This window comes from Myxine glutinosa, chromosome 9 (genome assembly GCF_964187855.1).
Source record: "Myxine glutinosa chromosome 9, kmMyxGlut1.1, whole genome shotgun sequence".
Taxonomy (NCBI): domain Eukaryota; kingdom Metazoa; phylum Chordata; class Myxini; order Myxiniformes; family Myxinidae; genus Myxine; species Myxine glutinosa.
The window spans coordinates 30,680,506-30,700,464 of record NC_136269.1 but is presented as its reverse complement, the minus strand read 5'-3'; the positions used below and the strand labels follow the sequence as shown (position 1 = coordinate 30,700,464).

The following is a 19,959-nucleotide window of genomic DNA, read 5'->3' as shown; positions in this document are numbered from 1 at the left end:
TGTGATTCGTGGAATTGTGTGTACGGCATTGGTTGCATTGTTGAAAGTAATTGTGTGCGTATGTTGAATTGTCATAGGAAGAGTGGTTTCAAGAGTGAAATGGTGTGCTTTGAAAATGGTGTGTTAGAGTTATGGGTGAATGAGAATGTGTCGTGTGATAGATAGATTTAAATATTTTTGGTTTGAAAAGGCTGCTTGCCTGTTTAAATTCAGCCAGGCATGAGGTGACAGGTGACGACTCGTAAACATTTGTGCTTGATCGGTTTATGAGAATTGCGAGTCCTCTTGTGAGATGTACATGTTGGCCTCTTGTTGGTTTTATATATTATACCTTATATGTACATGTACATGCATGACTTGTATGAGATTGGGACTGCCCTGTGAGCTTTTGGGAAATCGAATAAGTAACATCTGGATGTATCTAGTTTGATTAAGTAGTTGTTACATATACTCTGGGTATATGTTGTGGCTTGATGGATGAATTGGAATTGTGGTGAACAGTGTAGCTGCAAGAAGAGATTTGGATGTATTATTGTTGTCCTAGAAGGAGTTTTGGTTGTTGCCAAAAGTTTCTGTGTAGTGTGGTGTCTGTTGATAGTGGATCACCTGTCATCTTGTGTGGCATGAGCAGGGATGTATGTAACTGTACGTAACTGCCTGGGTTCAGGAAAACAACTTCAGTTGCAATTTGGTTTAAATTAAAGGTTAACATTAGCTGGAAATTGTCAAAAGTGCTTTAAAAAGCTATGTCCAATTTCAATTTTGGCATTTTTAGAAGAAAATTCACTGCATTTAAAATGCGCTTCCTTTAATCTGATAAACAGGCTTGGTCGGGCCAGCAGAAAAATAATACATTTCAGCCAAAGTCTTATCTGGTCCACTCCCACACCAGGCCCGACTCGTGCTGCGACCTTGGGTTGAACTGTCAGTTTAATTTGCACAGGGAATGAAATAAGGGGATTGTAATGGGAGAAAGTGGACATTTGTGGATCTGGGAACCAGCTGGTTTGAATGTGTACCTGGGGTTTTCTGTGTGTCTATGTGTCTGTGTTACGGGGTCCTCCCCTATCCCCTGGTCTCGGTAAACCTCCGAACCCCGAGAGGTTCCCCGGCAGAAAGATATGTTATCCTTGGTTGAAATCAATCAAATCAAGAATGAAACCACACCAAGGGTTATGAACAAACAATAATATATTATAAATCACACCGGAATCACGACACAAATAATAATAACAATTCGCCCTACAATCACTATTTTTAAGATGGTACCACCTTTTCTCGTCCTTTAACCCAAACTCACAATACTCCCCCAATGTCTCTGTACCCCTCCAAGGCGAGGTCGATTCGCTCCAGCGATGGTTGGATCAATGTCCGATCACAATCAATTGAGGCGTGGACGATCGAAGCAACCCACAGGTCACGTGATCCACACCCAGCACAATAGCGGTGGAATGGGAAACCTCCCAAAGACGCGCTCCGACGTACACATTTGCTGTTCAATCAACGAGTCTCCGTATAATCCTCAAAAGCCCCTTTCTTGCACAGCCGTCCCCGGCAACCCACCAGCGAATAAGGCCTGGCCGACGCGACAGAAACCTGTTCGCTGCAGGTTGCGCGCGTGGCGAAGATGGCGGACAGCTTTCACTCGAACCCGGGCTTTCAGGCAAGGATACTCCGGAACCTCAATGAGGATACCCGACTACACAGGCTCCACAGCACTCCGGCGATATCTCCTATCGCCCGAACTTCCTTTCAAGGACGCAGGGTCCACTCGCCCTGTACGCTCCACCAATCGGTCCGGAGCTTCAACCAAAACGTCTTTTCACGATCTCTTCCCGCCTCTTCTTCCTCGCTCCACCTCTTCCGGTCACGATCCGGATTTCCGGCCACATTTTACCAAGAGCGCTTTTAAACCTTTTAACCACAATAACCCTGTCCCTTAAGCCACAATAAGCATAATATCTAGAACCAATAATGATAACAATAACAACCATAATTAGGGCCGAATCCGTAACAGTCTGTCTGTCTGTCACACTGGTCTCTTGGATGGGTTTTAATGAGACAAATTCCAGACAAAACCCTCTGTTTTCCTTCTGTATTTCAGAATTGATTTGCACCCCACCTCACATCACTGTGAAATTTGGTAGACAGGTTGTGTGTGTCTCAGAGATTTATGGATGGATTTGGATTCAGTGTCCCAATTCTGGTAAATTTGGAGTTGGTGGTCGTACAAATATTGGTGCATTTTGTAGGACACTCCGATGTAAAGTGTCAGAGGATGTGACTTGTTAAGGGTCATTTTGGGCAAGTTAAACATTGAACATTTTGATATTGGAGAAATAAATTCTTGAAATATTGAGTTACTAGTTTTAATTGGTGACCAAATTCTGTTACCGCATTGTAAATAATATGAAGATTGTAACAAGATTGTAAATTCTATGAGACAAAGTGTAGACAAATTTTTATTTCACTTCTAAATTTGTTGTGGACGTGGTCCTTAGGGTGGTCCAAAAAACATCGATCTCTCCGATTTTGATGCTCTACTGGATTATTGTTAGAAATGGTCTAAAACATTCACCCACCAAATATTTTCGCTCAATTCCATCTAGAAACGCATACACACTTCAATTGAAATATGGCGTTTTTCACCAAATTTGGCTAAATGAATCCAATAGCAACCTAGGTGGAAAACGTACATGCACTATTGTACTAAGCCATTTTGTGGTTCATGACTTTTTGCATGCGCTTGCGCCTGTGAGTGTGAAATCATCATGGTCGAAACATGTTTGACAATGCTTGAAACATGTTTGAAACATGTTCATACATGTCTGACTCATGTTTCGACCATGAGGACTTCACAGGGGTATGTACCATCAATGACATTATTTAGGAAAAAAATATTTCTAAAGTCTTTGTAAGTCATTAAAATTGACCAAAATGACAAATTTATATGTTGAGTGTGTATGAGTTTATAGATGACTCAGATGCAAAATATTTTTTGGGTGAATGATTTAGACCATTTCTAACAATAATCCAATAGAGCATCAAAATCCAGATAAAAAAGTGATTTTTTTTTGCATTTTTGGACCACCCTAGTGGTCCTATGTGTCTTAAGGTTGTGGACAAGATTAGATAAAATTGTTGTGGACAAACGGAGTGTGTGAGACAAGTTGATTTAATTTTAGTAAGAATAGTAATGCTAAATTGGGATATGTGTTTATTATTAAATATTAAATATTGAGTGATATTCAACATGGGGAGGGTGACAAGTGCCATGGGATTGTAAAGGGTTGAGTGGACGTCTGGACGAGTAATTGGGAAACGGTGCTTAAATCCATGTTTTCCCCACCACAATGCAATTCACACATACACAAGATGGACGAGTTAATTTGTGAGCGCACCAGTGTTGCAGGAGGCGTTGGTAAATGAGACCAGCTGCATACCTATCCTCTCTGCACCCTTTCATTTCCTGCTCACTTTCCACGATGAACTTGATCTGAATTAATAGTTAACCGAGTATCACATCAAGTCTGTATGCAACTTTACTTACGAAGCCCAGAGATTTTGTGGACATTCAACTTTGAAAGAAGAAAGTGCTTACAAAATGGATCCGTGCAAATGCTAATAACATGTGCTGCCAAAGGCAGGACTGATTGCGTGAACTCTAAAGTTCATTCCAAGGAATGGTGTTGAATTTGAGTTACGAGTCTGACGGATGAACAGTGAGCTGAGCCGATGGCAGCGCTGACGAGAAATGATCTGGTTTTCTGCTAATTTTCTATGCTGATTGATTTATGTGAATTGAAAATGGTTGATGATTGATCTGCCTTTGATTTCCCCTTACTTCTGAGTTCCCTGTCTTTCAGACACTGCATGTCTTTCAACACGTAGTGTGCTTGACACCTATTGGCTAGAAACAGCAATATTGATTTTCCTCCATGGAGCACACATCCATGCACTCCTTTCTCCAATACCTACATTTACACCACTAGGGCGTGCCCGTACGTGGGTGCAAAAAAACATGCGTGCAAACAACAACAACAAAAAAAAACTTTGAAACCACGTGGCAGTAACGACCACAGAACCCCCCCCCCCTCTATTTACATGAAATGGTTTGGTCCATTCGCAAAGCCAAAGCGAACGGCTTGCGAGTACGGTAGAACCCCCCCCTCTATTTACATGAAATGGTTTGGTCCATTCGCAAAGCCAAAGCGAACGGCTTGCGAGTACGGGTAAATAAATCGCCATAGCTCGGTAACTACTTCTCCGATTAATATGAAACCTTGAAAAGGCACATCCTCAGGTCCCCAGCAATATACCTGGCAAGTTTCAAGTATATCGGACCCGTGGTTGTCGAGAAACAGCGGTCACAGACAAACAAACAAACACACAGACACACACACAGAGATTACTGGAATTATAGATAGATGTTAAGATGTTGCCGTGGGCCAAGTTTCTACCTTTGCATTAGAGAAATTAAAACGATAAGAACATTGCTTTCTACAGGAAAAAGGGGTTTTAAATAATTTCTGTTGGATTACCCCCAAGGGAATAACAATTAATCGAGGATTTGTGGAATTTTGAAACTTGAACAAGGTTGTTGATGGAAACTCACATTGTTTTAATTAAAATTGAGAGGAATAAAATAAAATACAGATCTTGGAGAAAGACTCTTGCTCCCAACTTAAATAATGGAAAATTAAGTAAGGGAATGGAAAATTCTGTGAGAAAAATGTTAAGATTGGTAAATATGACTTTTCTATTTTGTAAATAAATATTCTAGTTGATTAATGGACTACGGTTTTATATAAAGTATAAAATTGTGGGAGGAGAAGTATCTCTAGGGAAAAAGTTTCTTTAAGGATGAGTTGAAATGATAAAACTGAAGTAAATATGGGGGTGGAGTTAATATACTGTACAGGCAGTTTTATTTTGGGAAAAATGATTATTATGAGGAAAATTTTGTTGGAAATATTGTGAAACCTACATAGATATATGGAGGGAAGATAAGGGATAATGTGGTATATGAACTTTTGTCAAATACCCACCAACAATATTTATTTTGTATGCAGTTACAGGGCATACGCTTCGCTAATACCTGAGATTGAATGGGACACTAAATATGATATTACAGTAACAGAGGATGTAAAATAAACTGACTTTTCTAATAAATACAGTCCCGTTGCGAGTGCCATGTGAGTTCACCATATTTACCATTAACAACCCCCCAGAAGGATTATTCTGTTTAAGATAGGACTGGGGGGGGGGGGGTGCGTTGCGACTTGGCATGTGATATTCCATACTTACGTCTAATAAATGGTTCCCAGTTGAGTGACACCCACTCTGATATGGTAAATAATGGTACAGACACAAACAAGTGTATATAAAGCATGGGTTTGTGTATTTTTCAAGAGATTGCTGAAAATGGCAGTATAGCTGTCTCACAATAAGATAATATGTTTAATAAACAAAGACAGATGTGATAATGGGCAAGAACTCACTAAGATGAGCCAGATGACTTGTGAAAGGAGATTTTATAAATACTCCCTGAATATGAAATGAATGAATGATCGTTTTAAGGCCATTTTCCCCGCTAGAGCGGGGGTTAGCCTTGCGAGCCCCATGACAATCATGGTTCCCTGTTTGAGGCAATGTTTTTATTGCCGGATGCCCTTCCTGACGCCATCCCTTGGTCACGCTCTTACAATGCGCAGGGATACGGTGTACCTATTCTAAATCGGGGTAAACACCGTGATCATTCATCCCAGCAAGCTGGTACTCAATTTGCCGACCTCGGAAGGATAACAGGCTGAGTCAACCCCCCTGGCGTTAATTCATTGATCGACCGGGATTCGAACCGAGGATCCTAGGATCCCAAGCCGGCACCCTAACCGCTAAGCCAACACCAGGCTTATAAAATACTCCCTGATAATATTTTGATAAGTACCAGGGAGTGGGTTCTGGGTAAAGATTTGTTGAATTAATAACACAAGAAATGATAATGGTAGACTTGAAGGTATCTTGATTTATGGAAGTAGAATGATATGATGATTGAATAATTTTAGGATGCTGGTTAAATTTAGTGAGATATTTTGAAACCAATATTACAGTTATGACTCTTCCTTATGGAAGTTGGAAGACAGCTCCAAAACAAGGAATCTATAATCGACTAAAGTAGGGATGACATCTTTTGTTTGTGCTACGAAAAATTAATAATAATTATAATAGAACTAGCAGAAGTACCCGGCATTGCCGGGCGGGGGAGGGGAGGGGGAGGGGGATGGGGAGGGGAACGGGGGGAGAGCGAGCCCCTTGGTAAAGCGAGCGATTTTTTTTTTTCATAGCGTCATAGCGTCATAGCGTTCATTGCGTCATAGCGTTCATAGCGTTTCATAGCGTCATAGCTATTTTTTTTTTCATAGCGTCATATCGTTCATAGCGTTCATAGCGTCATAGCGTTTCATAGCATCATAGCGTCCATAGCGTTTCATAGCGTCATAGCGATTTTTTTTTTTTCAAAGCGTCATAGCGTTCATAGCGTCATAGCGTCATCACGTGATCGCTCTGAGCGAATCAGCGCCCACCTGCCCTGATTCCGTGCGCTGAAATGCGCTGAGGTAAATATGAATAAAAAATATGGATCGTCAAATATTTTGAGTTCGGCCATGTTCGTCCCACGCTCAATGGCCATGTCTATGCCAAATATCAAGCACGTAAGCCTCTCCGTTTAGGAGTCTATTGGTAACATTACACACACACACACACACACACACACACACACACACACACACACACACACACACACACACAGTGTTTTATATATATAGATACATCAATATGATTCGAAATCCCAGGTTTTATATCTGGTGGAGGTCTCATGTGGAAGTATAATTGCTTGGTAGATAAAAGGTACTGCATGTAAACAAACTTCTACGGCCATAAAGGCCAAACAAATTGGGAAAAAACTGTGATTGCATACGTAATTTGCAGATGGGTAATTTGGTAAACCAATTTTGGTAAACAAACTTTATTTGGAAAATATTTCCGAAAGATCTATTAAAATGTTACAGTATGACAGTTGTCAGGGAAAAAAAACCCATTGGATGAATGTAAGATCTGTATATAGACAGGGTGAGTCAAAAGTAGCGCCCGATTTGTGTTTATATATATTGTTACAGACGCGGTTGTGGATGTTAGTTTACCGAGCGGTTTGGTATGACCACGTCTGCACAGTTTACCCGATTATGCTCGAACGTTGACGAGTCGCGCTACGCTAGGTCAATGAAGGAAAAAGACACAACGGCTGGGATTCAAATGACACGACACCAAGGGTTCAGTTCTCAAGACCTCCGGAGGAGGTTATATTATGGCGGAAGGTTAGATTACAACTACAAGAGGGACAGCATAGAAAGACAAGCACTTAGACACACTCTTATATTAACCCCAACAGACGACAGATAAACGGGACAAAAACTGACTCACACGGGGATTGATGGCAAGGAAAGGCAGGATCGATGGCTCCAGGTGCACCTGGGCTCAGGGCAGAATCGACCCGGTTCGGTCCGGTCCAAAGATGCGGGGAGGTATCGTCGCGCTGGGGGTGGCGGTGGCTTCCTCTGCTCTCCGTAGTTCAGGCGCATCTCACCTCACATCCGGTAAGTCGCCGCGTATATCCGGCGGGGAGTGACACGCCCTCGGCTCGTTAGCTCCGCCCCAGATGGAATCGGCTCGTTGCTTCTCATTGGGTGCGTGCGGGGGGGTTACCGGCTCCGCCCTTGACGAGGGGCTGACAGGGAGCCCCTTCGTGGTAACCCCGTGGAGCGCATGGTCATGGCGGCTAACCGAGCCGGTGTGAGGACGCACACTCCCCCCGCGCGCCGTTGTTGTAGTTGTTGTTGTAGCTGTAGTTGTTGTTGTTGTTGTTGTTTGGGGAAGAAGATGGGAGGAGGTATGGGAAGGTCCTAAACTCACTACTGGTGCCATATAATCACATTCTGGTGCAACGAAGAGTCAGAATTAATGGAAACGAGTCCTTAACTGACATAGACTAAGAATAACTAGCAAGATGTCCGAAAGTTGTCTACGTGAGATGCGGTGGACCTGGGCACGACATTTAATGGGGGAAAAAGGGGAAGGTCGGTTCTACAGAGTGTTATTTACAGGCAATGGGACTAGGGAATGGGGGATTGGGGATAGTTGGGGAGTATTGGGGAAATAGGGGAATATTTACAAGCGGATATGGAGGCCAAATGCCATATTCGCAACATTGCACCCTTCTCTACCCTCGGGGCGTCCCGACCCGATAAATTTTTACCTACTTTAGTGTGGCACGCAGATGTAGTTCCCTCTACTATTAACTCTACCCTGAGTGCGACAGTTTTACAGATATTCACAAATGAGTAAATATGTCCCCCTGCGACGTTGCACCCTTCTCCTCACAGAAACACACCCACAGGATAACCGAATAAGGAAAGAATTCGCAAACTAAACATACAGCCGGTAGGGAGCATTATTTACACGACTACGCTGCTATTTACACTACGATCCAGGACCTGTTTCTGGAGGAACACATGCAGATGTTATGCATAGAGAGAGCACGCATGCCAGCATTGATACACCAACCCACGAGTGCTCTGTGGCCTACGGCCTTTAATAATGTGCAGAGCACCCCTTCCAAGCATCAAAAGCACCACCCCATCACACAGTCAGCACCATCCGGTGCACCAATAAAGTGTCTATAAATCATTGTGTGGTGTCGCAGCCGGCCGATGTTCTGCCGCTGGTCTTGCCTTCGTGTGGTGCACTTGGCCTTCTTACTTCTTTAAAAAATCAAGAAAGGCGCCAACCGCGTCCATTTCTGTATTGTGGCCGTCAGGGCCAACTAAGAGTGGTTCACCTGTTTGGCATAGGTGCCACGTTGACCCATAGGTCCTTCCACGGGTGGTGCTTGGCCGCAAAAGAACTGCGGTCCATTGTGGGTGGCCACAAACATTGCGGTCCATATGGTGTATCGATCCAAGCAGCAAGCAGCGAAAGTGCAGGCCCACAACTGCGGAGCCAGCACCTCTCTCTCCTCTCTCTCTGCCCCAAAGCCAGATCCTCGGAGGTGGGAGACAAAAGAAGCAGACAAGTGAGTAAGGTGGTAAGGGCGCAAAAGTGCACGCAATACAAGATGATGCACACTGGGGGCACATGGGAACCAGGTGAGACAGGTACGTTCCTATCGTACGCCCCCCCCCCCCCCCCACCAGGTAACCTACATGGCCCCTCCCTTACCCCTTACTGCATCCACAAAACACAACACTACCCATAAACATCTACTTTACAAATCAACAAACGTCCCTACTGTCTTCCCCGTTCCTCCCATAAACCAAATTTGTCTTCTCTCCCTCCTAACCAATCAAATTTGCCATTTTCAACTCTCATCAAAATTTGCCATCTCCAACTCAACATCATAATTTGCTATCACCAATTCATCATCAGTCCCTCCGAGGGAGGGAGAGATGGAATCACCCCAATGTCTCATCCACGTCGTGATGCGTCTCACAAATCCGACAGCAATTCTCCTTCCTGCAACACAAACAAAGAAAACACAGGTGTGGAGTCATCATCATCACCACTGGTAAGTGGCTGCGTATGGTGCGACAGGTTCATCAATCCTAACTATCTCCTAAATGACTTTAACAACTTTACACTACCCGGGGTCTTTCTCCGGCCAAACCATTGGCCCTCTTACACTATGGGTTCTAAAAACCAATTCCCATTGGCCAAACTGTGGTGCTTTTCAATTTGGGGTCTCACTCCCCCGATTCATCTCTCGGTGCCCTCGCACAATTTCAGGGCTGCGACGTGTACCTCTCCCAGCGGGTCTACCCACCTGCACACCTCCACCACTGCAGTTGCCTCCGAGCTTACCTGCTCCTTACCCTAACCTAACTACCTGGGGAAGGCCCTCTGGCGCTCTCCCCACTCGGTGCCCTCCCTGGCACTGGGCTACCCGATCCACACCCGGGATCCTCAGGCACCCACTCACAACTCTACCGGCTCCCAGAGCCCACCTGCGGCCTCACCTGGCCGACATCCTCACAGTGGTGGAGTGCCCAACCAACTACACACACTAACAGGCTACACGCCCAGCCATTTCCACGACACTAATGCACCCATCCACAACACCATTCTGCAACCGCACCACAGATGCCAATATCCCACCACAATTTACCTGTACCCTCTACCTAGCACTTACACTACCCGCCCCGGGTACTCGTGAAAGGGGTCCACTCTTCCCCCCATCCACACCTTCGCACCATGCACACCACTCCGTACCACTTACTCCACTCTCTCCACACACCTGTACCTGCACACCTGTGCTCACACCTGGTGCCACCTGCACCCTTCTCTCCCCAAGCGCATTCGCGCTGATCCACAACACTCACTACTCACACACTGCTCCACACACCTGTCCAGTTGCACACCTGTGCAATCACACCTGTTCAATTCTCACACACACGGCATCATCTCAGCTAACTACTCCCTTCTGAAACATGCGCTTCCCAGTCGTCCCTTTAAACTATTGCGCTCCCACGTCATTATCATCCACACTAATCTACCTGCGTCCCCACTACAGGTAGCAGTCACTAACTAACCTTAACGTCACCTAATGTCATCTTCTAGGGCCCTATCAATATAACCTAACCCACCCGGGCTAGTTTTCACTGCCATACACCCCATAAGCTATTGCTCCTTTGCCCCCACCTTCTGTGAGGGATGGTGGATTTGCCATCCCACCACATCGGGGGTCTCTCACTACCAATTTTGCACATCAAATTTCAACAAATCAAAAATTTGCCAATCACTACCCATCATCTGCCAATCATTACTGCCAATCCTTTGCCAATCATCAAATTTTGTTTTTCTCTAATTTTGGGTCCAAAACACTAACCTCATCACCCAGTCTACTCACTAATACCTCTCGGTGCGCCAATTCCTGTCCAAAGCCCGGCTTCGTAAAGCCAAGCCATGAATGCGGGTTGTTCTGTGCCAGCGGCTGGATGCGTCCGGCACTCGGTGCAGGGACGGGGGCTTACCCGGGCCGAGATCCCACGCACCATCTCGGCGTGGAGCCATCCAATGTCCCGATCTCGACCTGCCGGACTGCCTCAACAAAAAGTGGTCGCCATGACGACCCTTTCTATCGGGCTGCCCGCTCCGCCTAGTGGAGCACGGACGCGGCCGTTCAAAGCGAGGCCCAGCACGCACCGAGGGCCCGATTCGGCTATAAGTCGTTCTAAACTCTACCCCGTCTAACGTCGATGCTTCACCTGGACGCTTACACCCCGCAGCCCGTTCCTTGCTCACACATCCAGCCGTGCCCATGCTCCTCGTACCTTTCCTTACACACCCAGGTACACCCATTCCACTCACAGCCTTGGTCACACACCTGACCACCGAACACTTTGGCACACATTCGTTGCTCGCACACCTCACCAATACACCGCTTCGCGCCCCCTCCTCGGTCACCTCCTCTGTGACAATCACAGGTGTGCTCTCATTCGCACACCCAACCAAGTGCCTCACCACCAACTCCAGCGTGCATTCCCACTCACGCTCTACCATTCCAGGTGTGCATCCTCGCTCACCTGTCACAACCCACTCACGCTCCTTGTCACTCTCACTACTCTCACCACCACTCTTGACCACGCACTCACCCTTACTCTTGACAGCACACTCTTTCCCCATGCACTTGTCCGTCACACACCTTTCTCGCGCACACTCTCCCGTTACACCCTCTAACACTCACCACAGGTGGACACTCTTCCTTACTTCTGACAGCGCACTCTTTCCTCATGCACCTGTCCGTCACACACCTTTCTCGCGCACACTCCTGCGCACACTCTCCCGTCACACCCTCTGTAACACTTACCACACCGCGCTTCCATGTGCTCCCTCGCACACGCGCTACGACCGACTCATTCTCGCCAGCACCCTCACTCCTTGGCACGCACTTTTTCCTCACACACCCCAGAGTCGGACTTTCTTGCACACCTCCTTTTTCGCACACCAGACCTGTCGCACACTTCACCCACGGCCTCTCACGAACACCCGGGTCCATCTCGACCCCCAAGCTTCTTAAATCCCCTGGCGCATCATACGCACGACCATATTGGTCACCACTTACACCGGGTCCTCTTCCTCTTCGCTTCTCCTCCATCACCTGCGAATCCCTCATCCGGTTAATGAGCACATCATCACGATCCAAACACAGACTTTGGACCAATTCTTTTATCTCCTCTTTTATCTCTTTCTTATCCCCTCTCCGTCGCTTCTTAATTTCGCTCATCCCTTCTTCCACTTCTTCTAATTTGTGCTTCACCTCTTTTATTCCCCGGTACGTCTCCTCAAGCTCGTCCTCCAAGGCTACCTTGACCGTTTCCATGTGCGTCCTCACCTGCCGGTCCTTCGTCTCCATTACCTCTATCACCTCGTCCAACCTCGTTGTCAGTCCCTCACGTACCATCTGACATTGCCTCTTTGTCGCTATCAAGTCGTTTTTTATGTCGATTTGTGTCGCTTTTAACCCTCCTAATACCGCAGTGTTCCTTTGAACCTGCTCCACTAACTCCGTCTGTCCCACCGTCAGCTGCTCCACCTCCTGCGTCAGGTCCTCTATGCCCCCTTGCAATTTTACAGTCCCCTTTCTCACCTCCTTCTCCATGTGCTCCTTACAGTGCCTCACCTCCTCGCGCACTCCTCCGACCTCCTCACTCACTCCTCTTCTGATCTCCTCTCCCATCACTTGCATCTCCTGCCCAGATGCCACCCTCATCTGCTCCATTTCCTCCCTGTGAGCATCCAGTTTGGTTTCTACCCCCATTCTGACCCCCTCTATCTGCTGCCCCATTTGTTTAACTTCCCTTTCCGCTTGGTCCCTCATGTCCCTCAATTTGCCTTCCATACTGTTTTCTAACCCTATTAACCCATTCCTCACCTCTTTTATCCCGTTGTCTAACCCCTCAAAATTATTGTCTAACTTCCCAAATTTCTTGTCTAACTCCTCAAAATTATTGTCTAACTTCCCAAATTTCTTGTCTAACTCCTCAAAATTATTGTCTAACTTCCCAAATTTCTTGTCTAATCCCTTAAAATTATTGTCTAACCCCTCACTGGTACCCCTCGCTTCGTCCCTCATTACCCCCATTTGGTTTCCCATTACCCCCAATTGGCCCTCCAATCGCTCACTCTGAGCATCCATCCGGTTCCCCATTACCCCCATTTGGCCCTCCAATCGCTCACTCTGAGCATCCATCCGGTTCCCCATTACCCCCATTTGGTTTCCCATTTCTTCGCTATTCTTGTCCATAAGGGCCTTCATTTGTAGAAAAAAAAGGTTCAAATCCACCAGGGGCGCTGCCACGGTCGCGGGCGCGGTGACCAGCGAGGCACCATTTTGCACTCCCGCAATGTCGGGCACAACGACGCTATTTTGTGCGTCTGCTACCCTCGCTGCTTCGCTCTCCTCGCGTCCCTCAATTTGGTCCTGGACCGACCCTGCCTCACTCTCCACTACCGGACCCCAGCCGACTTGGTCTGCCATAGCGCGACTTTCAAAATTCGGGTTTTTATTTCCGTATAACAAAATCAAATTTCGCCGTTATAATTTCGTCGAGCGCGGGAAACGCGCTCCGGGTCGATTCTACCTCCTCAAAGTTTGGGCCTAACAAATTTAGTCCCGGGTCCGAATTCCACTCCTCGACACCAATTGTTACAGACGCGGTTGTGGATGTTAGTTTACCGAGCGGTTTGGTATGACCACGTCTGCACAGTTTACCCGATTATGCTCGAACGTTGACGAGTCGCGCTACGCTAGGTCAATGAAGGAAAAAGACACAACGGCTGGGATTCAAATGACACGACACCAAGGGTTCAGTTCTCAAGACCTCCGGAGGAGGTTATATTATGGCGGAAGGTTAGATTACAACTACAAGAGGGACAGCATAGAAAGACAAGCACTTAGACACACTCTTATATTAACCCCAACAGACGACAGATAAACGGGACAAAAACTGACTCACACGGGGATTGATGGCAAGGAAAGGCAGGATCGATGGCTCCAGGTGCACCTGGGCTCAGGGCAGAATCGACCCGGTTCGGTCCGGTCCAAAGATGCGGGGAGGTATCGTCGCGCTGGGGGTGGCGGTGGCTTCCTCTGCTCTCCGTAGTTCAGGCGCATCTCACCTCACATCCGGTAAGTCGCCGCGTATATCCGGCGGGGAGTGACACGCCCTCGGCTCGTTAGCTCCGCCCCAGATGGAATCGGCTCGTTGCTTCTCATTGGGTGCGTGCGGGGGGGTTACCGGCTCCGCCCTTGACGAGGGGCTGACAGGGAGCCCCTTCGTGGTAACCCCGTGGAGCGCATGGTCATGGCGGCTAACCGAGCCGGTGTGAGGACGCACACTCCCCCCGCGCGCCGTTGTTGTAGTTGTTGTTGTAGCTGTAGTTGTTGTTGTTGTTGTTTGGGGAAGAAGATGGGAGGAGGTATGGGAAGGTCCTAAACTCACTACTGGTGCCATATAATCACATTCTGGTGCAACGAAGAGTCAGAATTAATGGAAACGAGTCCTTAACTGACATAGACTAAGAATAACTAGCAAGATGTCTGAAAGTTGTCTACGTGAGATGCGGTGGACCTGGGCACGACATTTAATGGGGGAAAAAGGGGAAGGTCGGTTCTACAGAGTGTTATTTACAGGCAATGGGACTAGGGAATGGGGGATTGGGGATAGTTGGGGAGTATTGGGGAAATAGGGGAATATTTACAAGCGGATATGGAGGCCAAATGCCATATTCGCAACAATATATATACTAGCTGAGGTACCCGGCTTCGCCCGGGTTGAATAAGAATAATACAAATATATGATGAAAAGAACATGTATATTTTCGAGCAATATCACAGTACATTTCCTACATGACGTTTTGTCAATTTTCAATTTCTCAAAACCTCTTGGTATACAACATTTCTGGTTTTCTTACTTGGTGCCAAGACATATAGATTGCTTGGTTTTCCAACCCTCGAGCAGCCCACGTACAGCTGGCCATGGGAAGTACCCGGCATTGCCGGGCGGGGGAAGGGAAGGGAGGGGAGGAGGAAGGGGAGGGGAGGGGAATGGGGGGGAAGGGGAGGGGAGGGGAACGGGGGGGGAGGGGAGGAGAGGGTGGGGAGGGGAGAAGAGGGGGGGAGGGGAGAAGAGTAGGGAGGGGAGAAGAGGAGGGAGGGGGAGGAGAGGGGAGAAGAGGAGAAGAGGAGGGAGGGGGAGGAGAGGGGAGAAGAGGAGGGAGGGGGAGGGAGGAGGGGAGGGGGAGTGGAGGGGGATGGGGGAGGGGGAAGGGGGGGAGGGGGAGGGGGAGGGTAGGGGGAGGGGGAGGGGGAGTGGAGGGGGAGTGGAGGGGGAGGGGAGGGGGAGGGGGGGAGTGGAGTGGGAGGGGGGAGGGGAGAGAGAGGGGGGTAGGGGGAGGGAAGGGGGGAGGGGAGGGGGAAGGGGGGAGGGGAGGGGGGAGGGGAGGGGGAGGGGGGAACGGCTAGCTTGGCAAGCGATAGCAGGCTTTTTACTTTTATTTTTACCTCAATGAGGGCTATATATATAGTCCGTGCTTGGAGCCTTCAAGTTCAACATAAAGTTTTTTTATGAAAAATAATGCAGATGTATAACAATCCACCAATGCAAGTTCAGAAATGAATGCAGATCCTTTACTTTGCGATACAAACGCAATTCCCGCCATTTCCACTCACGATCGAGGCCTCCACAGTGACCGCGCCTCTTCTTCCTCCTACAACTTCGTCTCACTTCTTTCACTCAAAATGCACGAAATTCTGCCGCATGAAATTATGTAGAGGCCTCGTCGGGGGGATATAAGGTAGATAAGGAAGGCGTTGTAACAGAAGAATCAAAATAAAAGTGGAAGAACATAAGGAAATGGGAGCTATTCTGGACCCACAGCCAAACCCGACAAACCATTGCAATACACCCCGAACGTCTAGCGCCGCCACAAACTACACCATGGAATTGCAGCTGGTGCGGTTTTTTTAAACCATTGATATCAAAATAAAACGTAGCCTACAACCACCGGGATTTTATGCTGATTCCGAATCTGTGTCTAAAACTTTTCTCCGATGTGTAGTTCTTGAGTTATAAGCGGACATCCAGACAGACACACACACACACACACACACACACACACACACACACACACACACACACACACACACACACACACACACACACACACACACACACACACACACACACACACACACACACACACACACACACACACACACACACACACACACACACACACACACACTCCTCCTTTATATATAGAGATTTCTGACAGTTGATTGTTTGTTTGCCATTTGTATTAGTGTACAAGAAGGTAGAAATAAATGAGTAACATGTTTATCTAAGCATTTATTCAGGGGAAAATTATTACGGAAGTGTACCAAGCTGTTTTACTTGCAATTTTCAAAGTGCCCTCCCTCGTGATCGATGCACAATTGCAGCCGAGCAGGCACAGAGTGGCACACACGCTTGCAGAGTTCGATATCAATTTCCTCAAACTTTGCATTGATTTGAGCCTTCAATTCCTGAATTGTACGAGGCTTTTCACAATAAACAAGGTCTTTCATGATCCCCCAAAGAAAGAAATCTGGAGGTGTAAGGTCTGGGGAGCGTGCCGGCCACTCGATCGGACCGCGGCGGCCGATCCACTTTCTGGGAAAGTTTTCATCAAGCCACTGACGAACATGATGTCCAATAAATAAATGAAGAAAATTAATAATCTGCAAGACAATTATTAACAACATGACATCCCAGAAAGAATCTGACAGCCGAAAAAACAGAAATCGGGCGCGGGCGCTACTTTTGATTCACCCTATATGTATATAATATTTTTTGCAAATCATAAGAAATTGTAGAAGAAAAAAATAATAATAATAGGAACGGATGTATACAAGGGGTAGTTGACATGTTTTACAGATGATCAGGTGGTCGGACATAAGGAAAAGAGAAGTTTGATGGGAAGTGGGGAAACACCTTTAAAACCTGATGGATTACACGGAATTAATACTTTTCTGCATTTAGCCCACATAAGAGCTCATTCATATAGCAAATGAGAGTAATTATTTATTGGATATGTACACAGACGCCACATTCTAGTGAGAATGGAATACCATGTTATCATGTGGAAGAACAGGAATTTAACCTAAGGACCGAACAAAAAGAACAGGAATTATTTAACCTAAGGAATTTAACCTAAGGAACGATTGTTCCTCGAAATGGAGTCAACCTGTGACTCAAACAATTAATTTGGACACTTCTATATTATGGTCATGGATAATGACCAAAAGGGAGGACTTGCTGTGGAAGGAAATTAATTGCGTACGTAATTTGTGCAAGTTAAGTGGATTTCTTTGAGCCTCCACCTGATGTGGCAAACACTTAAGTTTTAATTGCGTACTTAAGCTTCATAAATTCATATATTAATCAGCGTTAAGTGTATTCTATTTTATTTGTCTGAGAGCTTTGGACAAGTTTGAAATCTGTGCAACTGATGAATTCTCGCAGGGCAGGCCCATGTGCAAATGGTTGCTGCAGCAACCTGCCTGCTCGGAAAAGCTTCCCGCCGTTTGTAACTCTTATTTTGGGGAAATGAAGGCCAAATCCCTGTTGCATGACGTTCTCCACACCTGGTGCGCAATAATTAAAATTACAAAGCATACTTTGTAATTTTCCAAAAGGACTGTCTATGAGTTCGTAAAACTTTAACCGTATACTCAAATGGTTTGGACTATGGAACAAACATTTTATTATTAGTAATATTTTGTATAAGCCGAGAGAAACTTTCTAAAACTATTTTTTAATAAGTGTTGAGCTCCATGCAAGGTTACACCGGCACATCCCACTAAAAAGATTAGATTGTGACTTGGTAACGACAGGAGTGCCGTTCTCTGGAGAATCAAAATTGCACACTTTCTTTCAAGTCAACACAACTGTGGGTTATGGGAATGTTCTGAGACAATATGGGAAATGTATTATGTTATAACTGTGTTATAATTATGTTATACTAGTGCGTGCCCGTACGTTTGTTCTCATCCGTTCATCCGTTTGTTCTGCACGACGCCTTGTGACGCGCGTAGCGTCACGTGTCAAGCGAGCAGCTCGTTCTTCATCCGTTTCTTCTGCACAACGCCTTGCCTCACGTTCAGTGTTGTCTGCCAAGCGAGCAGCTCGTTCTTCATCCGTTTCGTCTGCACGACGCCTTGTCACGCGTCCAGTGTTGTCTGCAAAGCGAGCAGCTCGTTCTTCATCCATTTCAGCTGCACGACGCCTTGTCACGCGCGTAGCGTCGCAGGTCAGGCGAGCAGCTCGTGCTTCGTAGATTCCATTGCGCATGCACGACGCGCAGTTTCGTTCCTTCGCTGTCGTAAACGACGAATGGATTGGGGCATTGTGTTTAACTACAATCAATCTATAATATAGACTAAGTATATAGACAGTAAGTATAAGATAGATAAGATAGTATAGATATATAAGATAGTAAGATAGTAGTAAGATACAATCGAGACAGTAAGTCGTCACTATCCCTAAGTCCGGAAGTTAAGTCCTCACTGTCCGGAAGTTCGCATATCGCAGTTACGATTAATCGCAAATTAGTTTTAATGGCCAATTCTTCAATTTTTCAAACCGCGAGGCAGAAACAACAAACACACGCGGTTCCTTCGCTGTAGCTTGACTGTACGTGCAAAGAAAAATTAAAAGTTTCATCGTTCCTACGGTCTTCGCTCTCGTCCTTCGCCGTTCCTTCGCTGTTCCTTCGTTCACGTACAAAACGTATGTGTTTGCTAAATAAATGGCCATAACTTGGTAACCACTTGTCCGATTAATAGCAAACCTTGAAAAGGCACATCCTCAGGTCCGCAGCAATATACCTGGCAAGTTTCACTTAGATCGGACCAGTGGTTGTCGGGAAACAGCGGTCACAGACATACACACAGACAGACACACAGAGATTGCTTGCATTATAGAGAGATGTTATGTTGTGTTATAATAATGTTGTGTTGTGTTGTGTTGTGTTGTAATTATGTTGTCTTATAATTATGTTATGCTTCACAATAACTGAGAATTGTAATTTTCTGTAACCCAAAATCTCTCCCAAGATGAAAGGAATGGACAAAACCAGATTGCCTTCGTCATGCTTGAATCTCTTGCAACTTTTCTTATCTCGTTCCCCCCTTCCTGTCTCTCCTCCCCTCAGCCCAGCCCCATTCTCTTTTTCTTCACAAGTATAAGAAAGGCTGTGCTGCACAAATCCTTCAGGATTTTGCTTCGGAATTGTTGTGTTTGTGTGTGTGTGAGTGTGTGTGTATGTTCTTTTTGGATTTGGATTCGTGCCAAGTGGTTTTCTGTATTCCTTTGATGTATATCTTCCTTGTAACTTAAACAAAGTCTTCCACGTTTCATTAAAAAATCAGTCAATTATCTTAAACAGTTGGGACATTAATTATTTTGAGTCTTCTGTCGATCATTCAAGGCTAAATTAATTAGTTCCACAACACCTGATTGGCTGAGGTATTTGAGTGGAGAAAAGTATCATGGCAAACAGGCCTGTAATCCATCTCCAAGCACCCGAATCAGTTGGTCGGCATGACTGCTTTGACAAGTTTCATCGGATTCGGACAAAACCGAGATGAACCCGTCACTACAACAACATTAAAGGGTCTACCAAGTCTCAGAACAGAGAAAGCATTCGTCCTAGACGTCCAGACAAACACTTGTTGCACACATCCCCATCCATGTTAAAAATTTAGTTCAGAAAAAGGTCATACATTACAATTTCACGGAATTTTATTCTCAAGTGAAAAGGTAGGTCTAATACTGAAAAAATTATAAAGTGAACAATAAAAAG

General features: G+C 46.0%; 1 protein-coding gene across 2 annotated transcripts in view; it reads right to left on the bottom strand.

The window, feature by feature from the left end:
• Positions 1 to 19,959, bottom strand: part of C9H11orf68 (chromosome 9 C11orf68 homolog) — a 39,582-nt gene that overhangs the window by 5,968 nt on the left and 13,655 nt on the right. The window lies entirely within an intron of this gene.